Source organism: Mauremys reevesii, linkage group 12 (genome assembly GCF_016161935.1).
Source record: "Mauremys reevesii isolate NIE-2019 linkage group 12, ASM1616193v1, whole genome shotgun sequence".
Lineage (NCBI taxonomy): Eukaryota > Metazoa > Chordata > Testudines > Geoemydidae > Mauremys > Mauremys reevesii.
Window position 1 is genome coordinate 37,780,829 of NC_052634.1, and position 18,037 is coordinate 37,798,865.

Here is an 18,037-nt window from a genome sequence, read left to right on the forward strand (position 1 = left end):
CAGATTGCTGTCCAGAGTGGTCACAATGGTGCACTGTGGGATAGCGCCCGGAGGCCAATACCATCGAATTGCGGCCACACTAACCCGAATCCGACATGGCAATGCCGATTTCAGCACTACTCCCCTCACCGGGGAGGAGTACAGATACCGGTATTAAGAGCCCTTTATATTGATACAAAGGGCTTCGCTGTGTGGACGGGTGCAGGGTTAATGTGATTTAACGCTGCTCAATTTGATATAAACTCGTAGTGTTGAGCACAGGGCCGGCTTTAGGCCAATTTGCCCGATTCCCCCGAATTGGGCCCCACGCCTGAGAGGGCCCCGCGCCGGCAGCCTCTCTCCCGGAAGCAGCAGCTGTTGTTGCTAGGCAACGAGAGACGCTGGCCGGCTGAGGCAGAGGCAGCCGCGGGTGTTGCAGGTCAGGAGGGGGAAGGGGGGAGGAGGCACATGTGCTTTGCAGCCTTCCTTCCCCTCCCCCACCCCCGGCACTCACCTGGAGGAGACGCCGAGGGAGCTTCCGGCCCGGTGGGAGACAGGAATCTCTGCCGTGCACCTCACTCACCTGAGCAGCTGCTGGGGCTTCCAGCCGTGAGTGTCTGACCCTGTGATTCCCCGGAGGGTTGTAATATTGGGCTGGTGTTGTGGTTTTCGTGGTGTTGCTGTTTGAGGGTGAGTTTGTGGCTGCCTGTGTCTGGTTCAAAACTAAAGTTGGGATCATGTAACCCAGGAAAAAAGCCCCGAGCCGGTACTTAGTGCTGTGAACTCCAGGTGAGAGAGAGAGGGGGGTTTGGAGGAGGAAACCAAATACATCAAGAGGGGAGAATGCGAAAGGTCTGCAACATGGCAGGCTGAGTCTTCTCTCCCCCCCCCTTCCTGGCAAGAGGGGAAACTGAGGCATGGCATGATCTGATTCCCCTCTCCAAATTATTTTGCAAAGAAAGAGGACGGAGGCTCCTATCCAGACCAGTTCCCTCCCATCAACTCTGCTTTCCCTGCTGCAAGATCTCTGTAGGGGCTGAATATTTCCATTAAACTATGGCGCCTTCATTTACCCTACAACAATAAATTAGACCAGCTTTCGGGGGGGGGGGGGCTATTCCCCTCCCCCAAAGCTGTGGGGATATTAAGGTTTTTTTGAGGGGGGGCATGATAATATTCCAGATCAATCAAATGCCCAGTTCAGCTTTCTAGCCATCCAGCAGCTCTAGGGCAGGGAAGGAAGGTGCTCTTGGTGCAGAGTGGTTGCAAAACAGGGGTGAATTTAGCGGGGGGGGGGGTCCGGTTGAAATCCCGCCTGATGCAGCCATACAGAATCGCTGGCAGTGCTGGGAGAGGCCAGGAGTGGAAGCAGGTGGCCTGGGGTTGGGGGGACATTTGCCCTCAGTTCTGGGCTCTGGGATGGACTAGGCTGGGTGGTGGGTTCAGTCTAGTCTTCCAGCCTGTTGCTCTCGCTGGGGTTTGTGGTTTTCATCTGGCTCCACCGAAAGATCAAGCAAGCCCAGTAGAAAAGCGGGGTGAGAGAGGCGGGAAAGGGTGTGTAATGGGTTAAAGTGACCCATCAACGAAAGAGTAAAACCAGAGTTTGACTGGGTTTCCCCCCAGCCACCACTCCTGCAAACACTGGGCAAGGGGCAGCCCCATTCCCCACCAAGGCTATGGTGAGGGGCAGCAGAGGAGAAAGCAAGCCACATGTGATGGCAGTCCCCTCCCAGCACCCACCACCCCCTCTCCGGCCCCCAAAATCTATCCCAGAGCCTGCACCCAGCCCTCTGCACTCCCTCCCAGAGCCTGCACCCAGCCCTCCGCACTCCCTCCCAGAGCCTGCACCCCTCCACCCTTCCTGCACCCCACCTGTGCCCCAGCCCAGAGCCTGCACCCAGCACCCAAACTCCGTCCCACTCAGCCTGGGCAAAGCTCTCCTCCGTCTGGCTCCCAGCCCCTCTCCAAGGGTTGCAGGTGTCTGGAGGTGCTGCCTTCCACACCTTCCTCTGTCCCACCTCATCCATTCAACAGGGCAACTGATTACAAAGTGGGGGGAAGATCTTATTCTACTCCAAGCAAAAAGACATTTTTCTTTTACCTTAATTACACTACCTTTAGGGCCTGCTATAACATATTACCAAGGTTCAATACAAAGTCATATAAAAGTTATACAAAAATGCATAATGCAGAGATTTATCTACAACTGCATTGATTGACTGCAATGTGCAGTAATATAGTGACCCCTGGGTCTTTGAATGAGGCGTTATACTTGGGGGGAAGGGTGAGGGGGTGAGTGGGCAAAGAGGCGAGCAGTGAGCCAGCAGGAGTTCTAGGGGCGGGCATGGGGGTTTCTGGCAGGGGAGGGAGATGGTGAATGGAGGCGAGTGGTGGGGACTGACTAGGAGGGATGCAGCAAGCCAGCAGGGGCTAGGGGTGAAGAAGGATGTGATGGGGGGGCTGAGCAGGGAGGGGGCAGGTCCTATTTTACTGCTGTGATCTGGTCACCCCATGTGTGCTGTTTCTTCCTCCCCCCGCCCCTGAACCTTGTTTCAATGGGGCGGAGCTGGGGAAGGAGGGTTTGTTTCCACAGGGCCGGGTGGCGCTGGAGGGGGGGGAAGGATGGGGGCAATTTTATATTAATAAGGAAATATTTTATAAATTTTAATAAAATAGTGAAGAAAATCAGTTGTACAACTATCAAAACAAATTATTTTCCTGATATGAAAGTGCAAATCAGCTAATTAATATATGATGCAATGTATGTAATAGATAATTTTGTTATTATTTATATAGTCATGGAAAGTAAATAATACATGGAAGACATGAAAGGGGTTTTTTTAAGTGTTTTTTTGTTTTAGTCATCCCTGCCGGGGCCCCATCGAAACTGTTCGAATTGGGCCCCGCACTTCCTGAAGCCGGCCCTGACAATGAGGCTAATCATCTAGTGGAACAAGCTCCGCAAGGACGTGGTTAAATCCCCATCACTGCTGTGTGTAAATCAAGACCGCAGCTCTTGCTGCAAGACACCTGGTGTGTGGGTGTCCCTGTTCCCCCTTCAGAACCTCTGGTACATGGTGCTTCCCTCCTCCCAGTTCAAGATCCCCATCATGTGGGTGCTCCCATCCAGGATCTCTGGTGGGTGTCTCTGTCCCCCACCCCATGAACTAGCTCCCGTGTGTGGTTTCCCCTGCCTGCCCCCATCCGGGATCTGTGGGTGTCTCTGTTCCCGTTTTCAAGATCCGTGTTGCTTGGGTGCGTCCCTCCCCCAAAGTCAGAATCCCCAGCGTGTGGGTGCTCCCATCCCCCCCTCCAGGCTCTGCGGGGGGTGTCTGTATAAAAAGAGACTGTGTCTCACTGTCTTGTCCAGGCTATGCTGCAGGGGCTATTCACAGGCGTGACCCCACTACTGATCAGCACAGGAGATTTGACCTGCTCCATTTTTGACCTGGGCCGGTTCACCCCTCCTTAGGCAACCTGGGGACCTGAAGCTTCCCCGGGATCACCATATTGATGCTGAGCTTAGTGCGGACACCCGATCGGCACAGCCCCCTGCAGCCCAGAACTCCTGAGCTCAAGCGATCCGCCAGCCTCAGCCTCCCCATGAGCTGGGAATCACATGCACCAGCCATGGGGCCTGGCTGGTTATAGGGTCTCCCGCTTCCAATTTCAGGCTCAGCCTGGGAGCGCTGCGCTCTGAGCGGGTGGAAGTGGAGCCTGGCACTGAGCTGATGCGCTGAGGGTTATTTGCACTGTGCGCTTCACACGGAGGTGAAAACACGGGGCACAGATCTTTGAGCACAACCCTCGTCCTGAGGAATGGGGGAGGGGGGGCTGCATAAAGACAGACCGGCTCTCCCTGGCGGGGCTGCAGCGGCTCTTCACAGGGGCAGTCCCACTGCCACTTGGTACCAGAGTTTTTAAAGCCTCCTTTCCTGGGCTGGCTCCCCTCTCTCTAGGGGGACTGGTGACCCCAAACTTCCCAGAAACCATCATAGCGAGGCCAACCTGAGCACAGACACCTGCTCAGCACCCCGGGGTGCAACCCTGAACTCCGGCAATCAGCTACGCTCAGCTGCCCACCCAACAAGCGTTACACGCAGGAGCCTTCGTGCCCCGCGTGTTCAGCTCCCTCCCAGCACCAGCTTTAAACTCCGCTGCTCAGTTCTAAGCTTTGGCCACACGGGGGCAGCCTGGAGCTCAGCCAACGCCTCCCGTTGCTGGTTGCGTTTCCCACTCCTCGTGGCAGGTTCACACCCCGCAGGCAGATCTCTGAATCGGAGCCGAACAGTTCCCCAAATCCAGTGCTTTAGCAGCAGCTTTGCTAGGAAAGTGCTGACGTTCCCAAGTGACGTAAGAGCCAGAGCGCTGTGTCCAGGATCTTCTATTGGGCCCCTCACCGTGGTGTCTGACAGGCACAAGGAGAAACCAGGGAAATGTTTTCATGGTGTTTAAGGGCAGAAGGGGCCATTAGCTCAGCTAGTCTGACCCCCGAATAACACAGAATTACACCATGACACACACTGATCCCACAGACCTTAGACAGATCAAAGCGTTTCAGCCCTCAGGAAGGAGGCTACACTGGGTACCAGAGGCAGCGAACAAGGGGCCCCCAAGGCAATGGCAGGGAGCTGACGAGGTGAAATATGCCCAGATGATCCCAGCAGGCGACCCACCCCATGCTGCAGATGTGGGAGTCCCTGTTCCTCCTGCCCTTAAGAATCTCTGGTGGTAAGTGGGTCCCCCCAGTTCCCCAGATAAGAATCCTCCATGTGGTTTTCCTGGCTTCACCTCCAGATAAGAACATTGTGTGGAGGGAGTGGGAAGAAGGTTGTCTGGCAGATCTGTAAAGGGGGACTGTGTCTCCCTGTCTGGCCCGGCTTCTGGGAGGAAGTGATCTAAGTGTGTCTGGCTGTCTCCATTCCTCCCACCCATAAGAATCCCTGGTGTGTGGGTGCACCCTAGACCATTAAGGATCTCTGGTGGGTGGGTGTCTCTCTCCCCTAGTCAGGATCTCTGGGGCGTGGCTGTATAAAAGGAGACTTTGACTCACCCAGGCTGGGCTGCCATCATGGAACAGACCAGGTCCTTCTGTGGAGGGTTTGCGTTCCTCCAAGGACGTGATCTCAGTGTGTGTGGGTGTCCCTTAACAATCCTTAACAATCCCTGGTGCATGGGTGCGCTGGGCCCCACTACAATCCCCTCTGTCTTACACCCCATGAGGGATCCGGTGGATGTGGGTGTTCTCCACGCTACTGGGGGTGTCTGGTGCCCCTGTCCCTCCTGGTTAATAGTGGAGTGTGTGGGTGTCCCCCCGTCGGTTAAGGATCCGTGTTGTGCGGATGCCCCCGTTCTTCTCATTAAGAATGGTGCAACGGAGCATATGGGTGTGTCCCCCACCCCATGAACTAGCCCCCGTGTGTGGTTCCCCTGCCCCCATCCAGGCTCTGTGGTGTGTGGGTGTCGCTGTTCCTCTTTTCAAGATCCGTGTTGCAGGGGGGCATCCCTCCCCCCAAGTCAGAATCCCCAGCATGTGGGTGCTCCCATCCCCCCATCCAGGTTCTGCGGGGGGGGAGAGAGGTCTAAAAAGAGACCGTGTCTCACTGTCTTGCCCAGGCTATGCTGCAGGGGCTATTCACAGGTGCAATCCCACTACTGATCAGCACAGGAGTTTTGACCTGCTCCGTTTCCGACCTGGGCTGGTTCACCCCTCCTTAGACAACCTGGAGACCCCAAGCTTCCCTGGGATCACCATATTGATGCCGAGCTTAGTGCGGACACCCGATCGGCACAGCCCCCTGAGCTCAAGCAATCCGCTGGCTTCAGCCTCCCCAGGCGCTGGGATCACAGGCACCAGCCACAGGGCCCGGCTTGTGTTATAGCCTGGCAGCTGGAGCTTTAAACTCTGCTTGTGAGCTCTGTGCCTTGGCCAGACGGGGACAGCCTGGAACTGGAAAATGCTCCGGCTTCCCCCGCCCCCCTCTCATGTCAAGCTGCAGGCGCCGCTGTCCTGCCAGGTAAGATCCCGGATGTTTCGGTGCCCCCATCCCCCGTCCAGGTGTCTGGGTACCTCTGCCCCCCATACAGAATCCTGGATGTGTGGGTGTCCGTCCCTCTGCAGAGGATACCGGAGTGTGGATGCCCTTGTCCCCCCCTACAAGATCCTGGGTGTGTGGGTGCCACTCTCCCCCCCAGTAGATCTCTGGTGGGTGGGTCCCCAGGGTGTGAGCGCTCCCATCCCCCGATACAGGCTGGGGGGGGGGTGTAAAACTGGCTCTCCCTGTCCTGCCCAGGCGGTGCTTCAGCAGCTGTTCACAGGGGCAGCAACCCCACTGTCACCCTGCAGCTTTAACCTGCTCCAGGGGTGACCTGCTTCACCCTCCTTTGGGAGCCCAGGGTCCCCAAACTTCCCAGAGTCACCTGATCGATGCTGAGCTGAGCTGTCCCTTGTGCAAAGCAGGAGGCCAAATTCCAGGGAAACAATGGACAAGCAGGGGGCCCTGGGCACATCCAGCCCTGGCCGTGAGATGTTCCCTCCCCTTTTCTTTATGCCCCTGTTGTTATTTCATGGATTGTCTGGGATGGGGGAACAGCTGAGTTCACTCCAGGTGGAGGGGGGAAGAACCCTGAAAATCTCAGGCCCCAACTCCTGCTACGAGGATCACTGAGGTGCTGGGAATCTGCATGGGAAAGGGACGGTGTGAATTGTCAAGGTGGGGAATGAATATCAATCTACAACAAGATCCACCTCATTAATCACTGACACAGGCTAATCGTGCTGCCGATAGAATGGAAACTGGGAGTGATTCTTTGCTGTTCAGCCATGGAAACAGTGACCCAATTGCACCGCAGTGAATGTGCTGGGGAACGCTGGACTTTACAGGCAGGTGGAAAGAGCAGATCCTAGAAACACCTGGAGCTCCCCACACCACTGCTGCCACCAGGGTCAGGTGTTGAGCGACTCACAGCGCCCCTCCCCTCCCATTACATTCCAGCAGGGGGTGGCAGCACCCCACCACCCAATGCAGGAGAGAGGGCTGAGTGTATCTCTGCACCCTGAGCCCAGGGCACCCACTCTCTCTGCCCCACACATCGAATCTGGCCCTGCAGCAGAGTGACCCCTAAGAACCAGCAACTTCCAGGACAGCAGATTTGGCCTCAGAGCAGGGAATGTGTCCCTCATGCTGCTTTTAGTCCACTAGGTGCTCTGGAAATAGGAGGGCTCTAAGTGTAACCTATAGCACAAATGGCCCATCTGGGGATGTAGCTTAGTTGTAGAGCACATGCTTTGCATATATGAGGTCCTAGGTTCAATCCTAGCATCTCCAGGTTCTTTTCACCCTGCTGCTTTGCTCCTGCCCTGCAGGAGTTTCAATCCTGCTCAGTGAGGGGCTAGTGCCAATTGCATGGAAGGTCTGGGGGGGTTTCTGCTCCTAAGTCTCCTCTGCACATTTAAGATTCCCACCTGCTGTGCTGCTTGGGACAAGGGTAGATGAGAAGGGAGAATCCTCCAGCACTGGAGGGAAAGGTCCCATCTGCACAGACTGAGAGGCAAAGACTAGACTTATTTCTTGTCTGGGCCCAATCTTTTCACCTGGTATAGTCCTTGTTCCAGCTCAGGTGGTAGCTAGGGGATGTCTCATGACTGCAGCATGTTTGTTCAGTTCCACCCTCTTATACAGCTTTGGTACAAGGCAGGAATCTTTTGTCTCTCTCCTGGGGAAAAGCCCCAGGTTTAAGATGGATTCCTGTACCAGGTGACATGGTCACATGTCCCGTGAGATACCCCCCCCCCCCCCAAGCCTTCATTCTTCCTGGCCTGACTCACAGATGGTGCAGGACAGAGCCATCTCCAGTCAATTGTCCTGGTTAATGGGAGCCATCAAGAGTCCAAACCACTATTAATGGCCCACACTTTGCATCATTACAACAGGACCTCAGAGTTATAGTTCATATTTCTAGTTTCAGATCCAAGAATGATCGGTTCATACAATAGGATGAACACACACAGTAGATTATAAGCTTTGTAATGATACCTTACAAAAGACCTTTTGCATGAAGCATAGTCCAGTCACTTTATATTCACACTCATTAGCATACTTTCATAAAATCCTATGGAGTGCAACATCACAGCAGGGAAAGGGTTTTACTGCGGCACCTGGGAGCAGTTGAGTTTCATGTTCAGGCTGTGGTATGAGTTCCTTCATGTTTCTCGTAAGCACACAGGGACCTTCGCGGGTGCTCTCGATACAGGAATGGCCCAGATATGATAAAGTGATGGGGATTGCATTTTCCTTTTTTATTTCTGTATTTCCAATGACATTTCTGTTTGTGATTTCGTTTTGCTTTGTATAACTGTGTTTTCTCCTGGATTTGATATTTAACTAAAAAAAGAATAAGGCCTCAAGGCACCACATGAAGGAGCAGGCTGGGGCTAGGACAGCTAAGAGAGCAAGAGTAGCAGGTTTCCTGGCCTCATTTTTCTTGACTAGTTTCTCTTCTACACGAAATTTGCCTTTTTTAAAATGTGAGCCTGGCTAGCTCAGTTGGTAGAGCATTAGACTTTTAATCTGAGGGTTCAAGTCCCTGATTAGACAAAGAAACACTTTTCCCCCTGTGACTTCCCCAAAGAATTTCAGAAGGACTCTTCTTGACTTTAGTTTTTCCTTTTCAGGACATGGCCTTTCCCAGGAAGGGCCCTTTACTGCCTGGGACTGAAGGTGCTACTGCCTCACCTGTCCACTGGCCTCACAGTCTGGAGGAAGAAAGGCCTCTGGGCCTGCAGCAAAGTGCTGGGTGCTGACTTCTTGAGCAAATGCAGGGCTGGCCAGAGAGGCATGTTCCCACTGAGTCCTCCCTGCCAGAAAAAATTGTCCCCACAGACAGGGGCGGCTCCAGGCCCCAGCACACCAAGCACATGCTTCGGACAGCAAGCCACGGGGGTGCTCTGCCGGTCGCCATGAGGGTGGCAGGCAGGCTGCCTTCGGTGGCATGCCTGCGAAGGGTCGGCTGGTCCTGCGACTTCGGCAGACCTCCCGCAGGCAAGCCGCCAAAGGCAACCTGCCTGCCGTGCTTGGGGCGGCAAAATGCCTAGAGCCGCCCCTGCCCACAGAGTCCTCCCTGCTGGAAGTCTACAGTAATCAACAGGTGCTGTGCTGGTCCCATGGTGTAAGGGCCAGCACTCGGGACTTTGAATCCTGCAATCTGAGTTGAAGTCTCAGTGGAATCTGAGAACAATTCCTGTGCCATAAACCCTGCTGGGTCTTCCAAGGCTCTGTCTTGCTTTCTCAAAGGCCATGAAAGCCACTACAAAAGGGTTTTTCCTCCTGCTGATAATAGCTCACCTCAACTGATCACTCTCATTATAGTGTGTATGGCAACACCCAATTTTTCATGTTCTCTCTGTGTGTGTGTGTATATACACACACACACAGAGAGAACATGAAAAATTGGGTGTTGCCATACACACTATAATGAGAGTGATCAGTTGAGGCTAGGATATATATATATATATATCTTCCTGCTGTATTTTCCACTACATGCATCCAATGAAGTTGGTTTTAGCCCAGGAAAGCTTATGCTCAAATAAATTTGTTAGTTTCTAAGGTGCCACAAGTACTCCTTGTTCTTTTTGCAGATAAATGAATGGAGGTTAAGTCCATGAATGGCTATTAGTCAGGGTGGGTAAGGAATGGTGTCCCTAGCCTCTGTTTGTCAGAGGATGGAGATGGATGGCAGGAGAGAGATCACTTGATCATTACCTGTTAGGTTCAGTCCCTCTGGGGCACCTGGCATTGGTCACTGGTGGCAGATAGGATGTGAGGTTGGATGGACCTTTGGTCTGACCCAGTATGGCCATTCTTATGGTCTTATGAAGGGAAGGGCAAAGCACTGGGGCAGAGTTTCTGTAGTGTAGTGGTTATCACGTTTGCCTAATATGCAGAAGGTCCCTGGTTCAAAACCAGGCAGAAACATGGGGGCTTAATTTTCCCAGCTCCTACTGCTGTAGGAGCAGCAGTGATTTCTATGCTCAAAAGGTCTGTTATACTTCCCCTGCTCCTGCTTCTGTCTCCTCTCCCTCTCTGAATGCCTGTGAAGTGGCTTTTCTGCTCTTGGGATGAATGGGCTGGTTGAAGAGCAGAAGAGCTCCCAGGTAGACAAGGTGTCTGGGACGCTAATTAGGCAGCACTCACACACCCAGAGCATGGACACTGCCCAAGGTGGAGTGTGACCAACCAGATGCAACCAAGTCATCTCTGGTCGCAGGCCATGAGGTGCAGGCCCTTAAAAGGGGAAGGGACCCTGTGCTCAGGAGAGCACTCACAAGCTTGTACCTCCAGTGAATGCCCTTCGCCCGGACCGCCTGGCCAGTGGTTCACAGCGTTGCATTTCACTGTGCCTCAGGAAGACTTACCTTCATCGCACCGTCCATAGCTGCGCTGTGGGACACTTACCTTGCAGAATCCTGACATCTCCAGTGCCGTGCCTGTCCTGGGAGTGTGAGTATGCGAGTGCGAGTGTGACACCCCCTGCCCCCGCTTATTTTGAGCTTAGCTGTCAGTATAACAAATGTGCTGCTTTCTGCCAAACTCTGGTGGGTCATTTGTCCTCCTTACACTTACTAGTTGACCCAATTTTGGGTAACACCTGCGATAACCCCAACCCCTGCAGGACAGAGGGTGATGAAATGAGCTGAGGAAAAAGCCTTAGCATCAGCAGGGGAAAGCTAGAGGATCTTGGCCTGTCACCTTTTGAAGCCTTGTGGCTTGGTCTCCTCTGCACTTGGAGGTTGGCCTATGGCGGCCGGCTGTTCCTGCTGCCTCCTCTGCGTGACTTGCCAAAGGAGGAAGTGAGGCAGGAATGGGACAAAAGAGGAAAGTCGAGCTGAGGAAGGCAGGGCAGAAGCTAAGCACCTCAGTGCGGCTAAGTGGGGTTAGTAGAGCACCACCAGTCGTTCTGCAAAGCCTGGGGAGGTGCGGTTGGCTGCTGGGAGGCAGAATCCTGTGCCTGCCTCTTGGCTTCCCAGGGATGGCTACTTGCAGCCCAGGAGAAGGACGATGGTTCTGGGTGAAAGGAAGACAAGCAAAGCTCTGGGAGGAAATTTGGGTGCGGGGTGCGGGCTCTGCGCTGGGGGAGGGGGTTGGGGTGCAGGAGGGGTGGCGCTTACCATGGGCACTGCAGCTCCCAAATTGACCCGTACACACAACCCTGCGTCAGCAGCTCCTAGGTGGGCGGGGCCAGGGAGTCTCCGTGCGCCACTGCCTGCAAGCGCTGCCCCCAGAGCTCCCATTGGCTGCAGTTCCTGGCCAATGGGAGCTGTGGAGTTGGTACTCAGGGCAGGGGCAGTGAATGGAGACACTCCGCCCACCCCAGGGGATGCTGGGACATGCCGGCCATTTCTGAGAGTGGCATGGAGGGACGGAGGCAGAGTGGGCAGGGAGCCACCTTAGTGCTGCTGGCACATCTCTGCACACCCATGGGGGGAGGGGAGCAGAGGGCCTCCATGTACTGCCTGGGGGAGGGGCAGAGCACAGAGCTGCCTCCCCTCCCGGGTCTATTACAGGAGTGGGTGGGTGGGGTCTTTTGGCCTGCAAGGTGCAGCAGGTCGGACTAGATGATCACACTGGTCCCTTCTGACCTTAAAGCCTCTGAGTCTAAAAGGGAGATGGAAGTAAAGGAAGTTTTTTAAAAAATAAACCAAACATTGTAATATCAGGATAACTCCAACAGCTCATTGTATAGTCCTGCCCCTTTCTTCCTACATTGTGTGTTGAATGACCTGCAGCACATGGATTCTCTCATTCCATTGATAAACTGATACAATGTGACTGAAATTAAATCACTTCCCAGCAGAGAAAACATCACATCAGTGCATTAGCTGGGAATTGAGCCCAGGTCAACTAGCTTAGAAGGTAGCTATGCTCACCACTATACCACCAATGCATCTGGCAAAAGTGTCACTTATGCTTGCCTAATGAGGTTAGACCAGCGTTGAAGAGATTTTTCTGCCTGTTAAAATGTACTGGATTCTCATCACTAAAAAAAACCCTCATGACTAAAAAAAACCACCTCCATCTTCACTTGGGTTTCAACCATCAGCCTTTCAATTAGCCACCAATGTTGTTAATCACAGGGTATGTCTACACTACGGGATTATTCTGATTTTACAGTGCATCCGAGTTCAGATTGCTGTCCAGAGCAGTCACAATGGTGCACTGTGGGATGGCGCCTGGAGGCCAATACCATCGAATTGCGGCCACACTAACCCTAATCCGACATGGCAATACCGATTTCAGTGCTACTCCCCTCGTCGGGGAGGAGTACAGATATTGGTATTAAGAGCCCTTTATATCGATATAAAGGGCTTCGTTGTGTGGACGGGTGCAGGGTTAATGCCCTTTAACGCTGCTAAATTCAATATAAACTCACAGTGTTGACCGGGCCAGAGAGAGCAGCAGGTTTCCCATATTGTTTCCCGCTCTTGTTTTCTTTACTAGTTTCTCCTCTGCACCAACTTGCTCTTTTTCTTCATGAGCCTGGCTAGCTGAAGTGGGTATTCACCCAGGAAAGCTCATACTCCAAAACATCTGTTAGTTTATAAGGTGCTACAGGACTCTTTGCTGCTTTCAGTTGGTAGAGCATCAGACTTTTAATATGAAGGTCGAGGGTTCAAGTCCCTGGTCAGGTGATAAATTACTCACCAAGATCTTACACTGTCTTTCCCATGTCCTCTTTGATGTTACTTTTTCTCTTCAGGATTTTCTCTTTCCTCAGAAGGGCCTTTTTGTGTGTGGGTTTGAAGGGGCAACTTCCTGACAGCCCCTCTGTCCTTGCAGCCTGGAGGAATAAAGGCCTCTGGGCATAGAGCATGTTCCTCCCTTGCACACACACACAGACACACAGACACACACAAACACACACAATATCCCTAAGGAATTAGAATCACCTGCTGCCTTCCCCTGTCCTGCTGGATCCCCAAATGAAGATGCTCTTCAGCCTAAACCCATGTCCCCTCTTTTCCCAGTGCCCCTCAGTCCCAACCCTCAGTCCCTCCTATGCTCACTGCTCCTCACTCCCAACCAGAGCCTGCTCCTCTTCACCCTTCTCCTCTGTCCCAACCCACAGCCCCCTCCTATTCCCAGTGCCCCTCAAACCCAACCCACAGGCCCCCCCTCCTCACGCTGCTCCTCAATCCCAACCCACAGCTCCCTCCTTCCCTCCAGCAGCAGGTGCTTCAGACCCCCTCAGGAAGATTTTCTTGCAAGGTTTCGTGTATGAGTCTGCATGTGGATTTCACAGTATGTTGGAAATATGTTGGGTTGCTTGCCGAAATGATCACTGGTGGCTGGTGTTGGATTCCCAGTCTCCATGTTATAGGGGCAGGAGAAATAAAGGGTTGTTATCCTTGTTGTGTGAACCGAGGGCAGCACAACTGTGCTTGGCAGACCCTGATTGAGGGACTCATCCTCAGTTCAATAGCACTTGCTGGGCAGGGGACATGGGTTCCAAAGCTGAGTGGGTTGGGGCTATGTCCATACTGCAATGAAACACCCATGGCTTTCCTGTGCCAGGGCAGGCTCCCAGGCTAGGGCCATGGGGTGGTAAATTTGCACTGTAGACATCTCAGCTCAAGCTCAATACTGGGCTCTGGGAGCCCTCAAGGTTGGAAGGGAGTTTAGCAAGCAAAAAAGATAAACTGGCAGTGGAGTATTACCCTGGACTTGACAGCATTTCTCCATTGGTCTGTCTGCTTTGGGGCAGGGACAATAACACGTCCTGCTGCATCTGTTATTTCAAAGGGCGGTTTAGGATTTTCATTCTCACACATGGTGCATGAAGCAGGACTCAACCCTCAGTGCAAACTAAATGAGCTGCTCACAGGTTCTGGCAGCCACAATGAGCATTTAGTGTGAGAGCCCAGACCTGCCCCTGTCCCAGAGGGAGGGGGGTCATCTGTGACAGGCTGGACCACTGACCTATCAGCTCTTAACACCCAAACTTTCAGTAAGTCTATTATCAGTGCCTGTGAGTGTAATTTAAACCCTAAAGAAAGTCAGAGTGGGCTAGACCATCGGTCTACCTAGCTCTGTGTTTTGTCCTCTGACAGTAATTGAAACAACCATATTGGGCTGGACCAAAGGCCCATTTAGTTCTCTGACAGCTGCCAATACCAGGTGCCCTAAGAGTTACTCAACAAGGCACCACTGGGAGTTGAACCCAGGATCTCCTGTTTATAAGACAGCTGCTTTAGCCAGCTAAGCCATGGTGCCTGCCTGTGGCTACAACACAGTCTCTGCCCACACCTGACTCCCTGCCATCCCCACTGGGGCCTGAAAAGCTTTGCTTGTGTTGGATTCTGCAAAGCAGAGGAGCAGGTGAGGTTTTCCTTGCAAGCTCTATGTGTGTGTGTGTGTGTGAATCTTTGGCCAGGTCTGCACTACAAAGTTATTTCAGCATCATTATATTGCTCAGCTGTGTGAAAAACACACAACGCTCCCTCGGTCAGCAGCTTTTGGCTGGTGCACACACTGCAATGCCAGGTCTGGCGACAAAATAAAACCACCTCGACAAGAGGCCTAGAGCTTTGTGCCAAATTGTCAGTGTAAATGCTCCTGGTCATTATATCACCATAACTGGTCTCCACCAGTATCCCACCATGAACTCGCCTGCCCTGCATTCCTGCTACAGAGGCCGGACCTCTCTCCTTTCATAGCTCCAGAAAGTTCTGACAGCTGAGCCGCTATATACACCGGGATTAGGTTGATAGAACTGCATTGCCAGCCTAAGTAATGTAATTACACCAACCTAATTTCCTAGTGTAGACCTGTCCAAAGAATCACACACACACCTTGGGAGCAAAACTTCACCTGCTCCTCTGCTTTACAGAAGCCAAACACGAGCAACACTTGTAAGGGCCCAGTGGGGATTGGCAGAGAGTCAGGTGTGAGCAAACAGGCTGCTTTAAGTAACAGCAGTTACCATGGCTTGGCTGGTTAAAGCACCTGTTTTGTAAACAAGAGATCCTGGGTTCAACTCCCGGTGGTACCTTAAAGACTGGCTTTTGGAGCACCTGGTATTGGCTACTGTCAGAAGACAAGATTCAGAGCTAGTTGAACCTATAGTTTAAATTACACTCGCAGGCAGTGATAATAGAGTTACTGAAAGTTTGGGTGTTAAGAGCTGATAGGTCAGTGGTCCAGTACCCTCAATGTGGTTTTAGCTGGAAACACACCTGGAGGACAAAGACTCAACTGAACTGATTCAGAAGAGAATAATAACAATAATACTTTCAAACCAAAGTCCCCAAACAGATTAGTACTGGTTTTTCAGTTTGGGGAATTTTTTTTTCCCAGTCAGACCTTGCCAAGGGAAGCAGGGAGAAAATGTTTGAGTTGCCTCCTTCAGAACAGCTTGGCCTAGACACTAGCTCTGGTTCACTGCTCTGGCCTTGCTCGGGTTGAGGGTATTTTAATAATTTGGGCAGGTCCCAGGGTGATTGGAGGAGATGACGAAGATGTTACCTTTTGAGATATAAATTAAGAAATACAGGACTAGAGAATTTTTCTTTTTTTAAGAAATCTGGGATTTAGACATTTTATTTAAAGCAAGAGAGTTCTGAGTTTCTGAGAAGGTTTTTGTTTGCAAGAAGCAACATTGTACCAAACGGGGACATGGTTGTCTACAAAGGAGGAGTAATGACTAAATGCATCCGATGAGAATGCAATTTGTACCCATGCATGCAGAGCACAATGGACTAGCAGTCCATCGCCTTAACCACTCAGCCACCTCATCAGAACTATCAAGGAAAAGACAGGAGGAGAAATCTAATGTCAGCAGAGATAGGGACAATAAGGAGTTTTTAAATACTAAGCGGAAGCAGGGGCTGAATGAGCTCCCCCCTCACATCTAGTGAGGAGCTGGGGGAAAGACTTCAGGAACAGACCGCGTTTGCATAGACACACCTACTCTGCCTAGGTATGCAGCAGGATGGGGCCGCTTTCCCAAAATGACCAGTTTTGGCTGGTGGCAGGTTACAAATCACTTTAGGATTGAGTGGAATGAAATGTTATTATCCTTCCTGCATGAGTGAAGGGCAGCAGAACATACCTAGTCGGTCCTGATGGAGGGGTAGGTGGGTGAGGAATAGCTTTCATTGGACTTCATAGGAGTGATTGAGAACGTCATCCTAAAACAGTGGTCCCCAAACATTTCACACTGTGCCCTCTTATCCAGTTGGGGGAGGGCAAAACCAGAGCTTGAGGGATTCAGCCCTGGGTGGTGGAGCTCAGACTTTTGGCTTCAGCCCCAGGCACCAACAAGTCTAATGCCAGCCTTGGTGACCCCATTAAATCAGGGTTATGACCCACTTTGGGGTCCTGACCCACAGCTTGAGAACCACTGCTCTATGCTGAGGGGAGAGAGTTTTCATGTGGGTGCAGTTAATCCACTTCCCCAAGAGGTGGCAGCTATGTCAGTGGGAGAAGCTATATCGGTGGGTGTGCAAGCTGTGGTGTTTGCCAAATTTAAGAAGTTTAATCAAACCCCATTTTTAAAACCACTTCTGGTCTGGGAATGGCAAAGGATCTCGAGGAAGCAGGGTCTGTCCTTCAAAGTCTTGGAGATCATGAGTCCATGGTCATGGGGGTATAGCTTAGTGGTACAGTGCTTGATGGTAGATCAAGTGATCCTTGATTCAAGCCCCAGTGTTCTCTTATAACCGTCTTTCTTTTTTTAAAAAAAAGGAAAACATTTTCATTTCCATTCTTCATTATGTTCAGGAGCTCCACTATACAGGGGTGCTTGATATGAATGTAAACACTCAACATTTCACTGTCCAAATGCACAAAAACCTAGCAAAGCTGTCCATCAGCTGAAATCAGTTCCAGTCCTCTAACTGTCTAGTTTATGTTTTCATCACTTAAACAAAGGTATCATAGGAATGTACATTTGAAGATCCCTCTTCTCCAGGAGCTATGTTGTGCAGAAGAACAAGAGCCACATCCAGCTACAGTTCAGGAGTCTGATGACCAAAGAGCCAATAAATGTTCTGAGGGATGGAGAAAAATGCCTTCTAGTGAGCTCAACCTGTTTCGCTTATCAAAAGAAGATTGAAAGGTGACTTCATTGAAGTGTTGAAGGGCCTTCATGGAGAGAATAGATTGGGTATTAAAGGGCTCTTGAATCTAGCAGAGAAAGGCATAACAAGACCCAGTGGCTGGAAGGTGAAAAGAGACAAATTCATATTACAACTAAGGCACAAATATTCAACAGCGAGGATGATTCACCACAGGAACAATCTACCAAGGAAAGTGGTGGATTCACCATCTCCTGATGTCATTTAATGAAGACTAGATGCCTTTCCGGAATGTGTTTGCTCCAAAAGTAGCTCTTGTGTCATACAGGAGGCCTGTGATATGCAGGGGGTCAGATTAGATGCTCTAATGGTCTCTTCTGGTCATAAAGTCGACTAATTTCTGAAAAACTGACTGTAGCACTGGGAGCAGCGTCTGATGTTTTCCTGTCTAGCCGGCTTGCTGCCTAGAACGAACGCTCCTTGAGTGGGGTGATCCACAGGGAGTAGCTCAAACCTCCAAAGTGCCTGGCCAGGGGCAGGACATTAGCACAGCAAGGGAGGGGTGTGGCAGTGACATCACAAAGGCCTTTTGCAGGACCTCAGACTATTGGTCAAAGGTGGTGGGGAGGTGGTGACCTCACAGAGAGATGCTGACATCAGCCAGGCAGGACAGGGGCGAGGGGCCAGGGAAACCTCAGAGACCCTGTGGCTTTGCTTCAGCAAGTCTCCTTCTCCAGGTCTCTCTTTGAGGACTGAGAGAGTATTCGGGTTCATGGACGTGAGCACCAGGAGGAACCTCTTTTGAGTTTTCTCCTTCCCTTTTAGTGATTTTACTAGAAAACAGCCGTCCCTGTTTAGAAGGTAAGAGCCTCCTTGAGGTTTGAAACCTGTTCAGTCTGATCCATCTGGTGACAGTTGAATTCTAGGCATGGAAAACACGAGCTTAAGGAGGCAGAATTTTATTCCGTACCTGGGATTTTGTCC

At 51.8% G+C, this 18,037-nt stretch overlaps 2 non-coding genes across 2 annotated transcripts; one reads left to right on the forward strand and one right to left on the reverse strand.

Annotated features, from left to right (window-relative positions):
• Positions 1–9,880: 9,880 nt before the first annotated feature.
• On the forward strand, positions 9,881–9,953 carry TRNAI-AAU. The gene has a single exon. It is a non-coding gene; the product is annotated as a tRNA-Ile (tRNA).
• A 4,222-nt stretch (positions 9,954–14,175) lies between these two features.
• TRNAI-UAU lies at positions 14,176–14,249 on the reverse strand. Its single transcript has one exon. It is a non-coding gene; the product is annotated as a tRNA-Ile (tRNA).
• Positions 14,250–18,037: the final 3,788 nt, after the last annotated feature.